The following is a 20,347-nucleotide window of genomic DNA, read 5'->3' on the forward strand; positions in this document are numbered from 1 at the left end:
ATCAATTCATCCATCAACTGATGCTTAGGCTGTTTCCATATCTGGGCTATTGTGAATAGTGCTTCAATGAACTGGGTAGTGCAGACATCTCTTTGAGATCCTGATTTTATTTTGTTTGGATAAACACCCAAAAGTGAGATTCAAAATGCAGAAAATCCTCAACAAAATACTAGCAAACCAAGTTCAACAACACATTAAAAGGATCATACACCATGATCAGATAGGATTTATCACTGGGATGCAAGGGTAGTTTACCATGAATAAATAATAAATGAATAAATGTGATATATCAAATTAAAAGAATGTTTAAAAAAATCTGTCTCAAAAACATTATATGATCATCTAAGATACAGAAAAATTTTTTTGATGAAATTCAACATCCTTCCTGGATTAAAAAAAAAAGCACGCAAAAAATTAGGTACAGAAAGAATATACCTCAACACAATAAAGGTCATAGCCACATCCAACATCCTACTCTACAGTGAAAATCCAGCTGCTTTTCTTCTAAGGCCAGGAACAAGACAAAGATGTTAACTCTTGCCACTTCCATTCAATGTGTACTGGAAGTTCTAGCCAGAGCAACTGGACAAGAGAAAGAAATAAAAGTCATGCAAGTCAGAAAGAAAGAAGTAAATGTATTTTTCTGTAATTCTTCTCCTGTCTGATGTAAAAGACCGCAGTGTGAAGCAGTTATTAGAATGCTGTGTTGATTAATTTAGACTGCATAAAGATGTAATTGTATAACAACAATAGCATTAAGCAGTAGAGAAGAAATGTAGTCATTCAGGAGCAAAGTGTCGATACACGAGTGAATTAAGTTAGTATTACTTCAGGTTAGTTTGCTATAAATTAAGATGTTAACTGTCATATCCAGGGTGACCATTAAGACTAACTCAAAACTCATAATAAAGGAAACAAAAAGGGAACTGAAATGCTACACTAGAAAATTTGTATTTAAGACAAAAGAAGTCAGTAAGGCAGCAATGGAAAAACAAAGAAATAAGACACATAAAAAACACATAGCAAAATGACAAAAGTAAATTTTACCTTGTCAGTAATGACATCAAATGCAAATTAATGAAACACCCTAATTAAAAAACATTTTACACAATGCATAAAAAACGAAAACAACGTCTATGTATATTTTTTCTACATGAGACACACTTTAGATTAACAGAAATAAACAGATTGAAAGTAAAAGCATGAGACATAATGTAACACGCCAACAATAAGCAAAGAAAGTTGAAATGTCTATGATAACAACAGGCAAAATAGACTTCAACAAAAATGTTACTAAAGACTTTTTAGATGCCACCGCTGCCAGTAGCCCTGTACTATCAGCCATGGTCAACCCCGCCATGTTCTTCGACATTGCCGTTGACCTCGAGCCCTTGGGCCACGTCTCCTTCGAGCTGTTTGCAGACAAGCTTCCAAAGACAGCAGAAAATTTGCGTGCTCTGAGCACTGGAGAGAAAGGATTTGGTTATAAGGGTTCCTGCTTTCACAGAATAATCCCAGGGTTTATGTGTCAGGGTGGAGACTTCACATGCCATAATGGCACTGGTGGCAAGTCCATCTACGGGGAGAAATTTGATGATAAGGACCTCATCCTAAAGCACACAGGTCCTGGCATCTTGTCCATGGCAAATGCTGGACCCAACACAAATGGTTCCCATTTTTTCATCTGCACTGCCAAGAGCGGGTGGTTGGATGGCAAGCATGTAGTCTTCGGCACAATGAAAGAAGGTATGAAGATTGTGGAGGCCATGGAGTGCTTTGGGTCCAGGAATGGCAAGACCAGCAAGGAGATCACCATTGCTGACTGTGGACAACTCGAATAAGTTTAACTTGTGTTTTATCTTCACCACAGATCATTCCTTCAGTAGCTCAGGAGAGCACCCCTCCACCCCATTTGCTCACAGTATCCTAGAATCTTTGTGTTCTCACTGTAGTTCCCTTTGGGTTCCGTGTTTTCCTTGTTCCCTCCCATGCCTAGCTGGATTGCAGTGTTAAGTTTATGATTATGAAAGAAAAACTAAATAACAATTGTCAAAAAAAGAAAAAATAATCAGTCAAGATTGCCTGACTGAAGATCTAACAATTACAAATACATGTGCACATAACAAACAGTACAATCCCAAAATACAGGAGAGAAAAACCTGACAGAATTGAAGAACGGCATGGACAATTTAACAACAGATGGAGACTCCAGTAATCCACTTTCAATAATAGCTATAATAACTAAACATAAGATCAGCAAAGAAAGACAACACTGTAGAGGACCTGAACAACGTTACAAAACAAATGGAGCTGGCAAACATTGACAGAACATTCCACCCAATAGCAGCAAGATATATATTGTCTTCAAGAACATATGAGATATTCTCCAGCATAAACCATATGCTAGTCTACATAAAAGCCTCCATAAATTTAAAAGAACTGTAATTATACAAATATGTTTTCCTGCCACAAGGAATTAATCAGAAATCAATAACAGGAGAATATTTGGTAAATTCACAAACATGTGGCAAGGAATAACATACTCTTAAATAACCAACAAATTGAACAATAAATCAGAAGTAAAATTGGACAATACTTTGAAGTGGATGGCCAATGAAAGAAAAATTTACCAAAACTTATAAAATGCAGCTAAGAGAGAATTTTATAACTGTAAATGCATATTAAAAAAGTAAGAGTCAAATACATAGAAACAGAGTAGAATGGTGGTTAGGGGAGCACAAGAAAATGGAAAGACGTAAATCAAAGTGTATAAAGTTGTATTTATCCAGGATGAATAAGCCTACAAATCTGATGTACAACATGAGAACTGCAGTCAATAATATTGTACTGCATAATGGAAATTTACCAAGAAAGTACATTTTAGGTGCTCTTACTACACACCCACATAAACCAAAAAGAGGTAACCTTGTGTTTGTGATGGATAAGTTCATTTGCTTGTTATAGCAATCATTTTTACTATATTATGTCAAAACCTCATGTTGTATGCCTTAAATACACATAATAAAAAATTTTAAAGTAAGAAAGAGGTAAAATCAATAGGTTAACTTTCAACCTTAGGAAACTATAAAAAGAAGAACAAACTAAACCAAAAGCAAGCATAGGAGGGAAATAATAAATATGTAATTGGGTTTAAATGAAACAGACAGCATAAAAACAGTAGAGAAAATCAACACTATCAACAACTGTACCTTTGAAAAGATCAAAGTTAACCATTCTTTAGCAAGACTGATCAAGAATAAAGAAGACAGACTCAAAATAATAAAATAAAGAATAAAAGAGAGGACATCCTTGCTGACTTTACAGACATTTCTTTAAAAAACAAAAACAGAGATTAGGCTAAGTGGCAGGTACCTGTAGACCCAGCTACACAGGAGGCTGAGGTACAAAGATCACTTAAGCCCAGGACGTCAAAGCCAGCCTGGGCAACACAGCAAAAACTCTGCCTCTAAAAAATTTTAGTTAAATAAATAAAATTTTAGAGAAACAGAGATTATAAGGAAGTAGTAGTATGAAGAAGTCTCTGGCAAAAAAAAAAAAAAAAGGGTAGCCTATAAAATGAACAAATTCTTAGAAAGAGTTAACCTACAAAACTGACTCAAGAAAAAAGAGAAAATGAAATAAACTTACAACAGATACAGAATGAGTAATTTAAAATACCCCACAAAGAAAAGATCATGTCTAGATGGCTTCACTGGTGAATTTCACCAAACACTCAAAGATGAATTAATCCCCATCTTTCACAAACTCTTTCCAAAATAAGAGGACTCGTTCCATCTCATTATATGAGACCAGTATTACTCTAATATGAAAACAAAACAAAGACATCACAAGAAGTGGAATCTACAGACCAATGTCTCATGAATATAAATGCAAAGAACCTCAACAAAATAGTAGCAAAATGAATCCAGAAATATATAAAAAGATGATAATGAAGTACAGTTTATTCAGAAATGCGAGTTTGGTATAACATCTGAAAAGTCAATTTAAGAAATAATAAGAATAGAATAAGGACATAATCCATATATTCATCCCAACAGATACATAAAAACGATTTGACACAATCTTGTTGAGATTAAAAAGATGCAATAATAAGAACTGAAAGTAACTTCCTCATCTTGAAAAAGAGACTCTATGAAAAACCTAAATCTAAAAATGGGAACAAGTCGCAGATGTTCCCTCTCGCCATGTCCACCTCACACTGTACTGGAAGGCTAACCAGGGCAATTGGGAAAGAAAATCATAGGAATAAAATGCAACAAGATAGAATGGAAGAAGCAAATCTATCTCTACTTATAGATTACATGATCTTGTACATAGAAAACCCTACAGAATACACACACAGAGACACACACACACACACACACGCACATACACACACTTTAGGATACAAAAGTGTTACAATTTAATGTAATACGTGGTCAATGCATAGTACAGAATATAAATAGTAAAAGCCACTAGAATAAGAATAAGTGTGGCAGCAAATTACTGGGTGAGGTACCTATACTTTAAAGCATCCAAATCAGCTTGGTGCTAGGATTGTTGGCTGTGTTTGTTTTGTGTTGCTTACAGTGATGAGTAGAAGCCCTTGGGAATTTAGGACACAGTAGAACTTGAGTAAAGGGTGCTGGTGGGCACGGGGTTTGTAAGGAACAGAGCACAGGGAGAGGGTGTGGAGAGGCATGGGTCTGACTGAAACAACAGAGCCCAACGAAAAGTGTCTTTGTATCTAAAATCCCATCCTTGAATGCACTGAGACAGGAAGATGGACAGCCCCAGGGAACAGGTAATTTAGGTTGTGTCCACCTGCAGGATGGAAAGCCTCTTACTATTAAGATGGAACTCTGAATATATTGGAAAGCTGGGGACCCTGGCTGTTGCTCTGAATATATTGGAAAGCTGGGGACCCTGGCTGTTGCTGCAGCCATCTGAAAACAAAGGGGAAGAATCCAGACTGAGAAGAGCCAAGAGAGGTCCCTTGATGAAACTATACACGAATTCCAACTGACCATGCCACTTCCTGTGCTGTGAACCAATGAAATCCCTTATTGCTCAATCCAATATGAATCACGTTTCTCTTCCTTGGAGCCCAAAGTACTCTATTTAATCGATTTTTAACAAGAAAAATAATTATACAGTATTTCTTCACAATCGATATAGATAATTTTTTCTGATAATATGACTACTCCATTTGGTACATCTGCTTGTCATTCATGATTTCAGCAAGATCATAGATCAAATAATCCTTTTCCAAGTGTGATTTACAAGGTAACAAGGAGGGTCTTTTTTAATTATCCTCGGACCCAGGGATGGATATTAGCACAGAGGCTGAATTACATATTTTTCTAAGGTAGATTTATAAGAAGGAGACCTACAAGGGATCAGGATGCCTACATTACCCTTCTTGGGGATTAATGGGTCACACAGGAAAAGGAGATTCCTAGGGTCAGACAGGGAATTAGGCAGATAAAGGACAGAAAGAGGGAAAACTGAGAGAGAACTGAGAAACAGAGAGGGGAAGCAGGGCCAGAGGTTAGGACAGAGATGTGAAAATTGGATTTAAGGGAGAAATGCCTGTGCCCACACACTCTGTGCCCTAACATCCATAGCCTACTGGTCTTTACCAACACTTCTAATGTGAGTTCCTGTTATCGTCATAAATGGCTGAGTGAAAAAAGCTTTGTAGGACATTGGTAGAGTCAGGAAACATGATGAATTTTCCATTTGATGGATCGATCTGTGGTAAGTTAACCTAGACTAGCCTACCTCCTACCTCCAGCTGTACTACAGGGAAGCCCATACTTGTGGTCCTTGCCCCCAGAGTTCTGGGAAAACATCTGGTCCCTAAATATCCTGGCCCAGGTCCTCTGGAAGCCTTGTGTCAGCTACCCACATCCCAGAAAACTGAGCCACACAAGCTATTTGTTACGTGTTGGGACAGATGCTCATGTAAGAATGATAGCTCATCCCAAAAATGACACCCATGTCATTGAGTCTAATCCCTTGGGGACACTTGAGGCAGGGGAGGAGCATAATGGAGGAAAGACAACGTATCTACTCCTTTCACATCCTCTCGTGGTTTGAGAATGACTCCAGGATAAACTGTTGACTACCACAGATAAGCCCATGTCCTAAAATTTGTGGGTTTGTGGTGAGATGTTGCCATGGGCTGCATCTGTCTCAGCCTCCACATAACAGAAGCCAAAGGTTTTGCTTCATAAGTTGTTTTTAAATGAACAATTAGGAAAAATAAAAACAGTAGCAAGAACAGCAACAGCAGTGCACCCTCTGCCATTGGCGGCAATGTCAAATTTAATCTTTTTTTTTTTTTTTTTTCTGAGATGGAGTCTCACTGTGTTGCCCAGACTGGAGTGCAGTGGCGCAATCTCGGTTCACTGCAACCTCCACCTCCCGGGTTCAAGCTATTCTCCTGCCTCAGCCTCCCAGTTAGCTAGGATTACAGGTCCACATCATCATGCCAGGCTACTTTTTGTATTTTTAGTAGAGACAAGGTTTCACCATGTTGGTCAGGCTGGTCTCAAGCTCCTGACCTCGTGATCTGCCCGCCTCAGCCTCCAAAAGTTCTGGGATTAAGTTAATCATTACCTAATGAGTGATTGGGTTTCTAGTTAATGTAAAACTTAATAGGCAACATTTTATCCTTGAGTCAATAGGCACCATGATAAAAAGACACAAAATGTGCTAATGCATGCTTCTTACGGCACATTTCAGGCCTGAAAATACATCTCAGCTTATCACAGACGACAGGAAAGAATGATGGTATATTCCTGAACAGGGACCTATTTATGTGTCTATATAAAAGGCACATTATCTGTTTCAATTAGCTTTCACTGAGATTGAAATCACTGCCTTTATGAATAAATAATAGTCTCCCATTTCACAATCCAAGGCCTGATCTAAACCCTTCCTTTCTTTGGGCGAACTGTATAATAATGTGAATTGGTTCATTGGTACTTGAACACAAAGTGGGAGTCAGACAGCCAGGTTTAAACAGAGGTCTGCCAATCAGTCTGTTGGTGAATTTGGACAAAGGAGCTCAACCACCTTTCTGCAAGCCTAGGTGAGTACAGGGCAGGCACTGGAGCACCACACAATGTCTGCATGTTCGATGCCCAATAAGTGACGTCTGTGACAAAGATCATACAATGTGAGACACTCCACCACAGCAGCAAGCATACAATAAGCTTTTTCATCCCAAATCAACAGAGCTGTAAAGCCATTTTCCTCTTCTGTGCTCAGTTTTTACTATACACATAAAAATGTGGTCTTCATTTAGAAATTTGTATATCATTAATTTTCTTACAGGAATGGCCAAATTTGGCCTCTATTAATAGAAGGCATCGGCATCTATGTTTCAAATCCCAAGTCAATTTTTTCAAGGTTGTGCAAAAAGTAATTTAATAATTATCCACCAATCTATGTGCACAAAGTCTGCCTGTAGTGGATGTTTAATTTCATTTTCCTCTTTCCATCTGTTGGGGGCAGGAAAGAAGCTCATGTGATATATCTCCTTGAAGCCTTGTTGTGTTGGTCAGGACCCATCAGGAAGCAGGTGACTCATCTATCTGGGTTATTTGTGGAAAGGTTAATAAAGGGACTCTTTGCAAAAAGTGTGGTGAAGGTACAGATAAAGCATAAGGAATGGTCAGGTATTCTCGGGGAAGTAGCAACAGCCAGGAGAGCCTGGCAGAGCAAAGGAAGAAAACAGTTTCCTAACTCCAAAGAGGGCGGCCATATGGAGAGGGCTGCTTGTACAGACGGAAGGGAGTTGGAATTCCCAAACTTCCTTCACTTCTCACCCTCTGATCTCCTAGTGCTTCCACTGACTGAACCCAATGGAAGTTGGGTTTCTCTGGAAGTCAGAGGGAAGGGAACCCATTCCAAATGAGGCACAGAGAAAGGCAGATGTATTAGAACTTTTTGCTGCATAATAAATAAACACAATGTTAGCAACTTAGGGAAAAGTTTGTTAAGTCGCAAAACATTTGTCATGTCACAGTTTCTGTAACTCACAAGCCCAGGTACAGATTAGCTGGGTCCTCTCCTTTAGGGTCTCATCATGCTGCAATCCAGGGCTTGGCCTCTCATCAAAGTCTTGGCTGGGGAAATATTCACTACCTTGAGGTTGTTGGCTGAGTTACATTCCTGCACTTGTAGGACCGAGGTCCTGTTTTCTTGCTGGATGTCAGTCAGTGTCCACTCTCAGCTCCTAGAGTTCCCTGCCGTGTGGCCTCCCTGGGCCCTCTCACTATGTGGCTGCTTGCTTCTCCAAAGCCAGCAAGGGGGAGCCTCCAGCTCTGGTTTGACATGTTCTCTTGGTTAGAGGCAAGTCACAGGTTCACAGGTTAACACCTATCAATAATACACAGGCATGGACACCAGCAGGAATTATTGGGGATACTCTAGGGTCTGCCCTTCTAGGGGAGAAGATTAGAGACGGGAGGGGAGGGGATCCTGTGCGACAGACACACAATGCTCAGCATCCTGAGGTCCGGCTCCTTCTTAGTCCTTACCTGACTCTTCCAGATGGCAAGTCACAGACATAGATGAGCTCAACTCCGTGGGGCTCTACAACTCATCCAGTCTCACCTGCTCACTTTGGAACTGAGAAAGCTGAGGGGTAGAAGATCTCCAACTTCTCTAGGATCTGAGAGTCAGAACCCATTTCCCATGTTCTTCCCACCTGGCCATGGTTCACAGTGATTCCTTGTTAGAACTCAAATTAAAATGCAGGGACATAAGCTGCCAATGCATGGATATTCCTCATAGTTCATCTAATGATCAAGAACTTAGGTGGGAGGGGCACTTTTCACTTAAAAGTAGGTGCCTCTTCTGTTTGGAAAGCATGATTCCAGAGGGTAAGAGTTCTGTCTACCATCGTGTCTTCTTGTTCCTGGTAATGAGTTGTCAGATCTCACCAGTTCAACTTCCAGATGGTAGCCAATGCATTGTTCCCCAGAACAAGCAGATGAGATAATTCTTCCCTCCCCTCAGGCCAGCCAAGGAAGTTTTCTCTTTAGTCTGTGTGTTTACAGTTCTCTCCATCTTCCAGCTGTATAGCCACAAGCTGCCTTGCCAACGTCTTTCAGTATTTATTGGGGAAACTTGGCTATAAAAGGTTTCAGGATTATGAGTTTTCACAAACCCTATAATACCTGACTGTTTTCTCAAGATAGTTTTCTTTGAGGGGAGGGGAGATATTTGCAGGTGGGGAGGAGACCCTCTGCATTCCTTATACTCTTACATTGCCCTAAGATTTCACTGAGTCCTCCCTGACTCTGTTTCCTGGAGGCAGGGATGCACAGAGAGGAGGAAACAGCCATAGATGATGATTTCTGTGTGGGGTCCTGGGAATAAAAATGGCCTCAGGCTATATAGAAATGAATCACCAAACCTGGCAGCTCCTTTCTCATTGCTATTCCAATATCCCTTCCAGACAGGTTTTCAAATACAGTACAGGGAGCGAAAAAGACACCAAAGAAAGTACACAGAGAGGAAAAGACATACACCCCGTGCATATGCTCCCACGGAGAACACGTGATCGCTTAGAAAAGACGTGAGACAGGTGAGGGGCTTGTGAGCAACTTGTCATTAATTTTGGTTTCTAAATCTGCTTCATAGCTCATCCTGCTTCATACTCCTTTCTAATGAAGATTTTTAAGCTTCTGGCACATATGGAACGAAGTAAAAAATATCCTAGCATATTCCACAAAGAATAAAATTCTTCACACTCTAGAATGTCCAGTAATCATAAACTTTCTCTAAGCAGGTATGCTTAACTTCTCCTCTCACAATCACCTCAATATTTGTCCCCACCTCTGGAAACAGAAACAGGAAACTCATTGCCTTGAAAAGTTATTATTAAATTGGCAGGCAATGGACTATTTACTAATTAATAAATACATATTTATTTCATACCTACTATTTTCTAGACACTTTCAAGGCTCTGGAAGTAGAAAGACAAAACGATTTAGTTTCCTGTCTTCCTGTCTGTGATTGATTTTATGTGTTAACTTGCCTAGGTTATGGTGCTCAATTGTTTGGTCAAACACCAGTCTAGATATTGCTGTGAAGATATTTTATATATGATTAATATTTTAATCACTAGACTTGGAGTAAAATTGAGTAAAGCAAATTATCCTCCATTATGTGGGTAAGTCTCACCCAATTAGTTGAAGGCTTTCAGCACAAAGACTGAGGTTTAGTGAAGGAGAGGGAACTCTCCTGAAGACTGGAATGTAGAAACTCTGCCTAAATTCCAACCTGCTGCCCTGTGGAATTCAGACTAAAGACTGGAGCATCAACTCTTACCTAAGTCTTTAAAGGAACCAAAGGAACACAGTTTTTTTGTTGTTTTATTTTATTTTCAGTTGACAAATGATTGTTTATATATATAAAGTGACATTTTGATAACATGTATATGGTAGAATGATCAAATCAAAGCAATTAGCGTGTCCATCACCTCAAATATTTATCATTTCTTGTGGTGAGAACATTTAAAATCCTCTCTTTTCACTATTTTGAAATGCACAATATATTATTATTAACTATAGTCACCCTACTATGCAATCAAACATAGCTGACTGTAACTTTGATTCCTCCTAGCTGACTGTAACTTTGTATCTGTTAACCAACGTCTTTCCTTTCCCCATGCATCCTTCCCCATGCTGTCCCCCCAACACACTCAGCCTCTGCCAATCACCATTCTACTCTCTACTTCTGAGTTCATATCTTTTAGATTCCACATGCAAATGAAATCACATGGTGTTTGTCTCTCTGTGCCTGGCTTATTATGCTTAACATAATGACCTCATTTTGCATCCTCATTTGCAGGATCTTCATTTGCAGGATACAAGATGTTGTTGCAAACGACAGAATTTCTGGCTTTTTAAAACTGGATGATATGTTCCATTGTGTATCTCTACCATATTTTTCAAAATTTGTTCATCCACTGATTTTTTAATCCATTCATCCAACTTAATCCAGTTAGGTTGTTTCCGTATCTCGGCTATTGTAAATAATGCTGAAATGAACATAAGAGTGTAGACATCCTGAAAATGCCAGCAAAAACTGTTAGAACTCATAAATTTAGTAAAGTTGCAGGATACAAAATCAATGCACAAAAATCTGTAGTGTTTCTATACACTAACAACAAACTGTCTCAAAAAGAAATTAAGAAAAAAATCCCATTTACAATAAAATCAAAAAATACTTAGAAGTAAATTTAATCAAGAAATTGAAATATCTGCATACTGAAAGCTATGAAACATTGATGAAAGAAATTAAAGATGACACAAGTAAATGAAAATATATATCATGTTCATGGATTGGAAGAATTAATATTGTTAAAATATCCATACTATCCAAAGCAATCTATAGATTCAGCGTAATCTCTAACAAAATCCCCATGTCATTTTTCACAGAAACAGAAAAAATAATCCTGAAATATATATGTAACTGTGAAGACTGTAAATAGCCAAATAATCTTAACCAAAAAGAGTAAAGTCATATGCATTCACACTACCGAATTTCAAAATATATTACAAAACTACAGTATTCAAAACAGCCTGTTACTGGCTGAAACTGAAGATCCACATACAGAAGAAAGAAAATAGATCCTTATCTCAGCCCTTATACAAGAATTAATTCAAAATTAATTAAAGACTTAAACATGAAACCTAAAGCTAAAGTAAAGTAAACCTGGGAAAAACTCCATGACATTGGTCTGGACAGAGATTTCTTTGATATAATCCTAAAAGCACAAGCAATAAAAGGAAAAATAAACAAATGGGATTACATGAAGCCAAAAAGCTTCTGCATAGTAAAGCAAACAATCAGTAGAGTGAAGAAACAACCCATGGATTAAGGGAAAAAGTATTTTCAAAGCATACTTTGGCTAAGGGCTAATATCCAAAATATACGAGGAACTCACTACTCAATAACAACAACAACAATAACAACTAAATCTATTTAAAAATTGGAGGAGAAAAAGAATCTCAAAGATGAGTTTTCTGAGTTGATTCTGGAGTTTCTGGAGTTAGTCCTCTGATTTGATTAGATATAAAGGCACTCATGATTCTGTTTTCAGTAGTAAGGAGAACACTAACAGTACATAGTGTGATGTGGCAATAGAAATACACAAAATATCACCACTAGACACTCCTAATTGAATACTTGTAAGAGGCAAAATTCCAGGTGACTATATTTGATACCTTAGGACATTTTTTTTGTCAAACTGACAAGAATAATGAGATTGACTGATAGCTTCTAATTGCACTGAACAAAGTGGGAAAAGACAAGGATGAGCTCAGAGATTCTAATTTCCAGATCTAACACTGTATAAATGACCTGGAGGTTTCTATGTCTTCCCTGAAAGAGACCCTATTTCCTGAAGCCGCAGAGCTGAGATTGCTGAAAACCACACCTAGTATCTCATCTGGTGAGTGGCTGAATTATAATGCAAATTTATCAACTTCTCAAGGTAGGTGCTATTAAAATGATGGTATTAACTGCAAATAAATGAGACTCTGAGAGCTGAAATAAGACATACTGCTGCTGATGGTATTATACATTAGTACAGTCATTTTGGATTCTTAACATGAGGTCCTTAAATTCTGACAAGTCTTTTTTGGCCAGTAGAAGCAGTCACTCAACCCCTGTCTGAGGAGACAAACCCTACATTGCCTGAGAAACCTGTTATAGCTCCCCTGAGATAGGTGCCTTACAAGATAATTCTGAGTCTCCCAGGACCCCTCTTCTTGCATTCATCTTTGGTTCCAGACTTTAGTGTAATCCTAAAAGACTAGATTTTAGGACTAGACTCAAGTCCTAAAAGAGAGGCGGAGAGTGCGCCCGTGAGAAGCTGCACTACACTTCAAAAGAACTACTTGATTTTTCCAATTTATGCCAACAGTAACAGGGAATATATATATAGAAATGAATGCAGAGATGTGGGAAAATGGTAGAAATTAACTTGGATCAGGCCAAATTTATAAGTATGTTCCCACTAAGCAGAGATTCTGAGCTTCATTTTGCAGCTCTAACCATTTGTTTGGTTGGTTGACCAAAACATGGACCAAAAGCTGGTTTGCACTAAATAAAGTAAAAAAGGCAGACTTGCCCTGGTGTACTTCAGAGAAAAGAATTTAAAGGCTGAAGAGATTGAAATGTTAGGGTGGATTTATTATTTAAGACCTGCTCACCCATGCCGAGAGGGTCCAGAGGACATACTTTTCACCCGGATTGTGAAATAAATTTATAAGGGGAACTCTAGCATCTTCAAAGAGCTCTGTGGTTGTTCTTGCCTGTAGGGTAGAAATTACAGTGGGAACTAGTGCCATAGAATTGGGAAACCCAGATGCGATGAAATTAATTGGATCCCAGGGTAGCAGGGGTCAAGTGGTGGCACTTAATAACCAAAGGCAAGGTGGATGTGGTTGCCATAATGGACAGCAAAATCACAGCAATCATCAGAATAGTCGGACTCTCAGAGACCTGTGGCATTTGATAAATGATCATGGTGTTCTTAGAAGTGAAAAGATGAGCAGACTATTACATTCTTATGTGATTTGTACAAGCAAGAGAGTTCTAGGTCAAGTGAACTAAAATCTAACTTGAATCACAAAAACACAGAGTCATGACCCCTTAATCAATTCCCAGAATTGTGCCAGTTTACAGACCCAGGACCACTTTAATGAACGGGAGGCTGGGTCTCTTGAGGAAGGACTCTGCTACACTTCCAGAAATTTATACTGCTAATATTTCCCCAGTCTTTTGCAAATAGATTATAGCCTTTTACCAAGGTCATCATCACTGGGGAAAAAGAAATAACCATATTTTAGGGAAGAATAGTGGACACTGGCTCTCAACTGATGCTGATTTCAAGAGAGCAAAAACATCACTGTGGTCCACCAGTTAGAGTAGGGACTTGCGGAGGTCAGGTGATTAATGAAGTTTTAGCTCAGGTTCATCTCACAGTGGGCCTTGTGGGCCTTTGAGCCCATCCTGTGGTTATTTCCTGAATTCCAGAACGTGTGATTAGAATAGACATGTTCAGCAACTAGCAGTCCCCATTTCAACTCCATGACCTATGCAGTGAGGTCTATTATGGTAAGTAAGGCCAAGCAGAAGCCATTAGAACTTCCTCTACCTAGGAAAATAGTAATGCAATAGCAATACTGCATTCCTGATGGGATTTCAGAGATTAGTGCCACCGTCAAGGACTTGAAGGATGCAGAGGTGGCACATTCAACTCACTCATTTGGCCTGTGTAGAAGAAAAATGGATCTTGGAAAATTAAAGTACATTACTGTAAACTTAACCAAGTAATAACCCCAATTGAAACCACTTTACCAGATGTGGTTTCATTGCTTGTGCAAATTAACACATCCTCTGGCACCTGGCATGCAGTTATTGATCTTGTCAATACTTTTTTCTACCCCTCTTAATAAAAACAACCAGAAGCAGTTTGCTTTCAACAGGCAGTCCAGTAACATACATTCACTATCCTACCTCAGTGGTATATCAACCCTCCAGCCCTATGTCAGTATCTAGTTTGTGGGAATGTTGATCACCTCTTTGTTCCACAAGTTATCAAACTGGTCTATTACATGGATGACATTCTGCTGATTGGACCTAGTGAGAAAGAAGTAGCTACTACTCTAGACTAAGACGTGAACACATGAACACAGAGAGTAAGACATGGAAACATAACAATGAAGTCAAGACTGCTATCTGGCCACTTTGGACTCCTCATGTGTCGAATCAACAGGCAATATATGGAGTTACTCTACTGGCTGGGTGATTGGCACTGGTCACACAGTGGATGTTGGACTGATTCTCCACAATGGAGATAAGGAATAATATGTCTAGAATACAGCAGATACCTTAGGTTGTCTGTTAGTACTACCATGCCCTGTGTTTAACACTAATGAAAAACTACAACAACCCAATTCAGGCAGGACTACTAATAGCCTAGATCCTTCTAGAATAAAAATCTGAGTCACCCCACCAGCTTAAGAACCACAGCCAGCTGAGGCACTTGTAGAAGGAAAATGGAATATGTAATGATCAGTGGGAAAAGATAGCTATAAATACTAACTATGTCTATGTGACCAGTTGCAGAAATGAAGACTATTTTTTATGAGTATTTCTACCTCAATTTTTATGAATGCGTGTATATATAATCTTTTTCTTCTCTATCTTATCCCTTATCAGATTTCAATATTGTTAATTTTGCAATGTAGCATTTAAGTTACAGGATATCAGGGAGAAAAGGGAACACTACCCAAAGACTTTGTAATAAACAGCCTTTCCCCAAAGAAAACTCCAGGCTCAGACAACTTCAATGGTGAATTTTGTCAAATACTTTAAAAAGCAACAATGTCAATCTGACACAAGCTCTTTCATATAATAAAAGAGGAGGACAAAAAGGAGTAGCGAGTCCTACTTGCAAGAGGAGAATAAGGATAAGCTTCACATGAGACGCAATGCTTGAGAAGTCCTAAAAGATGTACGTGTGTTTGTCAGGTACTGAGTTTACATTTCTTTCCTACAGCTTCTACGTCTTTGTCCCATTTCTGTCCCTTTGACACATGCAGATCACATGTAGCTTAACTAGCACAGAATGGCCTTTGAAATACTCAAAAGAGTGCCTTTGTCACACAACTACCTCCTCTGATTTCCAGGTCCTCTCTACTTCTGGCACATTCACCTTGAAAACTCGCACATGTCGATATCCCTCTGGAGACAACATGGCAGAGTGGATAGAAACCCTCAGGCCCTGATAGCAGGAAGATGTGGGCTGAGATTCTCCGCTACTATTGTGACTTTCAGCAGGTCATTCAATTTGCCAGTGACAATTTTCACATTTTCTAAATCAAAATGATCACTACCCACCTCTAGAACTGTTGGAGAATGCATTTGAATTTATTCACTAGTTCCTAGGCTAAATACATGTTTATGTTCTTTTTCTCATTATATAAAATCTTGAAACTGAACATAGCTCTCCTAAGAAAGAGGAGCCAAGAACCATCCTCCCCTTATCTAATATACAGTGAAACTGTGGTTTTTAAAAGTAATATTCCTATTAAGGAAATCCCAATTTCACCAATTTTTAGCAATTACAGTACCCTGCTGATTTATGTTAAGTTTATGGCGGATACAAATACTAAGAGCTTTTCTTTGCATGCCTGTGAGGCCAACGCATGTTTCTACCCTGTACTAGAATCTCTGTTTTGTTTTGTTTCCTAATTTAGAAATATTAATTTAATATATGCATATGGAAATTATTTCCAATGTGCAACAGAGAATTTGGTGAAAATGAAGATGCCCTTCTACCACTGAATCAAGTTTCCCTGTTTCTTTCTCTAAAATTGACCATCATTACTAACTTCTTGATATTCTACCAGAGACAGTATCTGTCTCTCCCAAAGCCTCCCCTAAATAAAAAAACTCTACTATTTTTATAAAATCCAACTTATCATATTTATCTTTCATTGACTGGCTTTTGGTATTTTGTCTAAAAGCTTATCACCATATCCAAGGTTATTTTATTTTCTTGTATGATCCCTTGGAGTTTTATAGTTTTGCATTTTACATTTAGGTCTGTGATTAACATTGAGTTCATTTTTGTGTAATATGTAAGGTCTGTGGCTAGATTCTTTTCTTTTCTTTTCTTTTTTGCACATGGGTATGTCCTCCAATATTTCTAGCACTGTCTGTGCTGAAAGCTTGTCAATTCTCCATTGAATTGTCGTTGTTGCTTTTTCAAAGGTCAATTGACTCTATCTGTGTGAGACTATTTCAGAACATCTATGTGTCTATTCTTTGCCAATGCGGCACTGTCTTCATCGCCGTAGTTTTATAGGAAGCCTTGAAGTCAAATAGTGTGAGTCTTCCAGCTTCATTTTCCTTCTTTAGTGTTGTGTTGGCTATTCCAGATTTTTTGCCTATAGAATCAGTTTGTTGAGATCTAAATTGGCTTGCTGATATTTTTATTGGAATTGTATTAAATCTAGATCAAGTTGGAAAGGATTGATGTCTTAACAACATTGAGTGTTCCAATTCATGAGTATGGAGTATCTCTCTGTTTAGATCTTGAATTTCTTTCATCAGAGTGTTGTAGTTATTCACATATAAATACTATACATATTTTGTTAGATTTAAACTTAAATATTATATTTTGGGGTACTATTGTAATTGCTATTTTTTAAAATTTCGAAATCCCATTGTTTGTTGATGGTGTGTAGCAAAGCAATTTACTTTTGCTTATTAACCTTGTATCCTGCAATCTTGTAATCAGTTATTAGTTCTAGGAGTTTTGTTGTCAATGACAATCATGTCATCTGTAAACAAAAATAGTTTTATTTTATTTTCCTAATTGGCATAGCTTTTATTTTGTTTTCTTGTATAATTGTACTAACTTAGTTGCACTAGCTAGGACATCCAGTATTATGATGAATAGAAGTGGTGAGAGAGGGCATCTTGGCCTTGTTATCAGTCTTAGGGGAAAAGCATACAGTTTATAGGTTGATATTTTTTTTTTCTTTCAACACTAAATATCTACCCAACCCAGTTGTTTGCATGGTTTCTGATAAGAAGTCCAAAGCAATTCTTACCTTTGTTCCTTTATAAGTTAGGTGTTTTGTTTTATTTTGAACTGCTGTCTTCTTTCTAGATTTTCTCTGTGTATTTGGTTTGCTTCAATTTGGACATTATATGTGTACTTGTAGAATTTGTGGGTATTTATTCTGCTTGGTTTTTCTGAGATTTCTGATTCTGTGGTTTTAAGTCTATCATTAGTTTTGGAAAGCTTTTGGCCATATTACTTAAAATTTTTATTCCACTTTATTCTGTCTTCCTTCCTCTTCTGGCATTCTGCATAAGTTATTCCTTTTAAAACTTTCCCAAACCTCTTATACATTCTATTAGGCTTTTATTCTATTTTCTCATTGCATTTTCACTTAGGAAATATTTGCTGACATATCTTCAACCTCAGATCCTTTCCTTGGCTTTGTCCAGTCTGCTGCTGAGATTATCAAAGGCATTCTTCATTTATGTTACAGTGTTTTATTTTTAGCATTTTTCACTGATTCTTTTAGAGTTTCCATCTCTATGCTTACATTGTCCATCTCTTCTTGCATGTTGTCTACTTTTCCTATTAGAACTCTTAACATATTAATCAAAATTAATGTAAATTTCCCATCTGGTAATTCCAAAATCTGTGTCTTTTTTCAGTCTAGTTCTGATGCTTACTTTCTCTTTAGACTCTTTTTTTCTTGCCTTGTAGCAGGTTTTAAAATTTTATTTAAAACCTGAACACAGGTAACAGGAACTGAGGTAGAGATCTTTAGCATAATATTTTATGTCAGCGTGGCTAGGAGTGGGATTTTCCTAATATTTCTTTATCTGCCAGCAACTTCAAGTTTCTCTAATGTCTTTGCTTCTGTATCCTCCTTTGCTTTTGGGCTTCCCTAAGAACACCTACTTAAATAGAAGTTGTGTCTTACAGTTCTGTCAATTGTAGCCTGCTGTTATTACACTGGAACAAAGCTGTGGTAGGGTGTTTTTTCCTTGGATAGCAAGTCTTTGTTATGGAGAACACTATAGGTGTATTTCAAAATGATTAATTTCCTACCCTTGTAAGAGTCATGAGGGAATTTTTCTTGGATATTCCCATATATTCATCAAATTTGCCATTTAAGTGTTCCTACTGGTTCATATTTCCTGCAGGTTCCACTCCAAGTAAGCAGATGTGCACTGTGACTCTTTGTATTTGCCTGTCTCTCCTGATTTCAGGGAGGTGGTTTGCTCTGTGACCTCAAATCTTTGGTGATTGATTTTTAGTTTTTCAGCTTTTCTGTTGTCAAAAACAAATGAGAGTAATGACTCCCAATATATTTATATGCCAGAGCTGAAACTTTAAGTCCTAGTGAACTTTTCTAAATTCATTTTAATTGAAATAATTGCAGATTCACTTGCGGTTGTAAGAAATATGAGATACCTTGTACAATTTTCCCAGTTTGCCTTAATGGTAACTGTGCAAAACTAGAATAATTTCAAAACCTGGATTTTGACATTGATAAAATCCACCAATCTTTTTTAATTTTCCACAATTTTACTTTACTCATTTTTCTGTGTGTGAATGTATGTGCTTGCATATTTTAGTTCTATACATTTTTTTCTTCCATCAACTGTATTTTACTTATCTTTTACTGGACTTTGTAATTTATTTTATTTTATTAGCTTTTAGTTCAGGGATACATATGCAGGTTTCTTATGTAGGTAAATTGCATGTCATGGGGGTTTGGAGTACAGAGTATTTTGTCACCCAGGTAATAAGCACAGCACTCAATAGGTAGTTTTTCAGTCCTTTCCCTCCTCCTACCCTCCACCCTCAAGTAGGCCCTGGGATCTGTTGTTTCCTTCTTTGTGCCCACGTGTACTCAACGTTTTGCTCCCACTGATAAGTAACAACATACGATATTTGATTTTCTGTTTCTGTGATAGTTTGCTTAAGTTAATAGCCTCCAGCTCCATCCACGTGGCTGCAAAGGATGTGATCTCATTTCTTTTTATAAATGTGTAGTATTATATCACATATATGTACCATTTTCTTTATCCAGACTACTGTTGATGGGCATTTTCATTGATTTAATGTCTTTACTATTGTGAGTGGTACTGCAATAAATATATGCATGCATGTGTCTTTATGGTAGAATAATTTATATTCTTTTGGGTATATATCCAATAATGGGATTGCTAGGTCAAATAGTAATTCTAAGTTCTTTGAAAAATCTCCAATCGTATCTTATGGTGGTTTTGATTTGCATTTCCCTAATGATTAGTGATGTTGACCATCTTCTCATATGCTTGCTGGCTGTATGTATGTCTTCTTTCAAAACGCATCTTTTTATGTTCTTTGCTCAATTTTTCTTGGGGTTGTTTGTTTTTTGCTTGTTAATTTGTTTACATTCTTTATAGATTACAGATTTTAGAACTTTGTCAGATACGAAGTTTGCAAATATTTTCCCCCATTCTGTAGGTTTTCTGTTTACTCTGTTGACCTTTTCTTTTTCTGTACAGAAGCTCTTTAGTTTAATTAGGTCCAATTTGTTAATTTTTGGTTTTGTTGCAATTGATTGTGGCATTATCATCATAAAATTTTTGCCAGGACCTCTGTCTAGAATGGTATTTTCTGTTATCTTCTAGCATGTTTATAGTTTTAGGTTTTACATTTCTGTCTTTGATTCATCCTTTTTGGTTTTAATTGATATTTATTTATTGTAGTGTTTCATTCCTCACCACT

This window comes from Piliocolobus tephrosceles, chromosome 11, assembly GCF_002776525.5.
Source record: "Piliocolobus tephrosceles isolate RC106 chromosome 11, ASM277652v3, whole genome shotgun sequence".
NCBI lineage: Eukaryota > Metazoa > Chordata > Mammalia > Primates > Cercopithecidae > Piliocolobus > Piliocolobus tephrosceles.